We start from the raw sequence: 3,983 nt of genomic DNA on the forward strand, positions 1-3,983 counted from the left end.
CCCTCGGCATGTCTGCAAGACATATAGCACCATGCTGAAAGACCTCAGCTATGTCTGGAAGAGCTAGTTCTGCCATGGTACTTACTCCATCTGAAGCCAGTCCCACTCCTTGGACTTTCTCTTTGCTCCACCACAGATGAAAATTCTGCCTGTGCCTGTTTTTCCACCATTTCCCAATCCTCCCTGCATGGCTCAAGAAGTCCGAGAGTCTTTTACCCACCCAGCCCTAGGTACTCCAGCTCTCCATACAGCTTCTTGCTTCTTCAGTGTCCTCAGTAAGCTGTCTTTCCTTTTGTCTTTCAGACAGCAGCATCCTCCTTCCAATCCTCAGATCCAGGCTCCTTCTTCACCCAGCTCTAATTTATTCACCAAACCATTCCTACCCTGCTTTCCTCATTTTCAGCTCTCACTCCTAATCTGAAGGCCAAGTCATAGTTTCTCTCCCCCTTCCAACTTCCAGAGGTGCACCTGAATCTGTGTCTCCACCTTCTCCTTCCTTTTTCACGCCGTTCCTTCCCCTCCACCTCCGTGCCAGGGAGCTTTGCTGTCTGGCCCATGCGCCTGACAATAACGAGTCTCTCAGGAAGCAGCACAGAGCAGCCAGGAGGGGAAGATGAAGCCTGTGTGCATCTCTGGTGGCATTGTACTCAGTTACTGCTTGTGGGTGGTGCATGCACGCATTCAGAGGGAGGAGCGAACGAAGGTTTTCTTAGGGAGAAGAGAACCTTCAAAGATGCCTGCTGCTGCTTTGCTGCTGCAACCAAGCCCCTGTTTGGTTGGGGTTTTTTCCAAACTCTTTTTAACTTGACCAAATTGGCATAACGGCTTTTCTTTGCAACCTGGAACTTCAGTGCTGAGATCTTTGTTCTCATTCCTGAAGCTCTGGGTGACAACAGAAAATTTTGGCTTTGTTGATACAATCTAGCAACATTATAACCATGATTTTTTAACTGGAAGTATCAGGCAACTACAACAAGAGGCAGCTCTCCCATTCCTACCTGTAATGACCGGGATGCATTCAGATAGGAGGCAAAGAAAAGAGTGAGGTCTTCATCTCCTACCCTTAAAACCAAAGCATGCAGGTTTTTAAACATATTTATTTTTTCAGCAGCCGTGAATATGGACCTCTTCCAAAATAATGTATGAACACTGGATGTTGACCAGATTTTTCTGGATGTTTATTGGATAAGTATGTTGGTTTAGTGTAAAAGATGGCTATAAGAAAAAGGAAGAAAGGAAATAATGGAAGAGGAGCACAAGAAGCCCTGCAAGAAACATTTGAGGGCTGGTAGAAGACACCAAAGCCACCAAATTGCCCTTGAGTAGTCCAGCCTAACTGACGGACCAGTCCAAGAGGTTTGAACCAGCAATGCCAAAACTCTGGAGCAAAGGACTAACTCGGAGACCCTTTTGGCTGCATAAAGACCTTCTCTTTCAAGAGAACGAGTTGTCGTGAAGCCATGGCAGGGAAAGCAGACTGACACAGGGTCCCCCAGGATTATCGATGCCAAATGCAAAAGCTACTGTCAGCTCAGAAAATGCTTTACTGACACGCCAAAGATAAAAATCATGTATTGCCAACCACCCTCACCACACATCCCAAAACATGCCATATGGCTGAAAGTACTACAACTGATTTTGCCGTTCCTCGGGTTCTGGTGTGAATTGACAATGAGTCTAACATATAAATTACATCATCTTTTAACTTTTTGTGATGTATAACATTGGACAGCTTTGTCTGGGACAATCCATCATGAACTAGTCTTGTTGACATTTTGGATTCTCTCTTCTGACCTTGTCCTTTCAGCACAGGCATAATTGTGCTTATGATAATTTTATTCCCAGTTAGGCAGCAATTTTGCACACCTTTGAGTTACAGAATAACTAAGAAGCCAGTTCGCTGTACAACTGCTGAAACGAGGCACCTTGAACCAATTTATGCTGAAGCGCAGTCCCGTGGTGTAGCAGTAAATAAAAGTGAGTAAACTCACCTCTCTCGGTGTGCGTAAGTAGGTTAACTCTCTTTAGCCGTGTTTGCTGTTGACTGTACCACAGGTGCAATCTCAGCTGGGGGGTCCCTACTGAGGAAACACCAACCATATGTTTGCGCAGCAGACAACGGGGGGGGGGGGGTTGTAAAACCAATCCTCACGATGTGAAGGGCCTAGCAGGCAAAGGGGAGGGATCCAGGCTCATTTTTCTGCCACAGCTCACGTGCAGAGAGCCCCCCCTTTTCAGCCAGGGAGCTCTAGGTTCAGGAATCATCGCTAATTTGTCTGTACTTACCATCATGAGGTTTTAGGGATTTTTTTAGATATGTAACACTTTAGCAATTATCTAGGGTGATGGGCAAATCTTTTTTCTTGAAGAATCGACTGTTCGGTGTCACTTTAGTGGGCATATACAATTATTATGGTACATGAATTATTTGAGCTGTTCCCTACAAAGACTGATTGCCTTTCGTGGGCTGTGTGTGGGAGCGACAGAGAAATCCCTGCTGTTCTAACTGGTGTTGGCACCACCAGACAGTCAAGCATAGCTGCAGAAGTGTGACCATCATTTCACCTGTAGCAGTCCTCGAGCCAAGGTCTCTGCCCACCCTGCTCTCGAAACAGGAGAGTGATCTTGTTTCAAACCACCGGATTTACACAAATGTGAGAAAATCTGCTGGACCGCAAATATTTAAAATTAAACTTTGAGCTATCGCTCACCACAGCAAAGAGAAAGGGACATCCCACCACATCCACGTCTGCATTTTCAGGGAAGAAACAGTTACGTCAACTGTAGCCTCCTTTCAATATAAAACTTCTAGACCGATTATTAGATTATCATAACAAATAGGCTATTACACTCCCAATGTGATAACTGGGTAACTAGGCAAGTGCAGGTGTGTTTTAGTTGAAGACCACAACTTCACAACGTCACCCACTCACTTCTGCCCTCTTCAACACATTTTTCAGCCCCTTCAGTTCTGCTGCTAAAGCCGATGGGAGGAGATGGAGGGACAGACATCAGTTTGACCAGGGGAAAAAGTAACCTCCTACAGAAACCGTTGTTGTAAAGCTGGAAGGAGTGGCAAACAGTGGGAGCTCTGCGGGCTGCTACGTTTTTTTGCTGCTTGCCGCAATATTCTTTTGTGTTGTTTCTGGATCTGCTTCCTTTACATATGTTTTTCAGCTGTTTCTGGCTGGAGGTTGTTGTTACTGGAGCGTGGATATGTTGCTGGAGATGCTATTCAAGTTCACAGACTTCTTGCATGCTGCTAACTTCCACTGCCCTTGGCGCTCCTGTCAACCAGACCTTATTTGCCATTAAATTTAAAACAAAAGGTATCTGTTATTTACCAGAAAGACTAGCTCCCTGGGGAATAGTGACTTGTTTTTAGCATTGGACTGGCTGCGTGGCCTAGGCTTCATACCTGAAGGAGAGGTGCTTCTGGAGCTCAGGGAGGCAGCCCAAGAACAAGACAATTTCCTCTTATCTCCTCCACAGCCTCCTCACCTACTCCATTTCTGGAAGCTGTTACTTAACATAGCATGAACCGTAAATGGTTATCAATCCAGTCCAGAAAGTGAGCAAGAGGCACTAATAGACAAGACATGGATGTTTTAGACAAATGCTGAAGCTCATGGAGGAGCAGTGACATCGCAATAACAGAAACTGAGTTTCAATTGAGTTGAAAAAGCAATTATCTATGGAATGAAGTGAGAACAAGGTAAAATTTTATGATTCCTCTTTTTCACAGCTTTCTCGAGGTGGGGAGGGAGTTGCCGTGACCTTTGCATTTAACCGTGAGGCCACCAAAGGCCACCCCAGCTCTGCTGCGCTCCTCCTCTCCCAAGACAGCCTCTGAATGGTAACACTTGGTTTGATTCTGGCTTCCTCGGATTTTTCTTCGGGAGCTTTCCTGGAGGCTCAGCACAAACGCAGACCCGAGGAAGGACCGCCAAGGCACCGCCGGCATCCCCCCCACAAGCCGAGAT

This window comes from Aptenodytes forsteri, unplaced genomic scaffold (genome assembly GCF_000699145.1).
Source record: "Aptenodytes forsteri isolate BGI_AS27 unplaced genomic scaffold, ASM69914v1 Scaffold384, whole genome shotgun sequence".
NCBI classification, from domain to species: Eukaryota; Metazoa; Chordata; class Aves; order Sphenisciformes; family Spheniscidae; genus Aptenodytes; species Aptenodytes forsteri.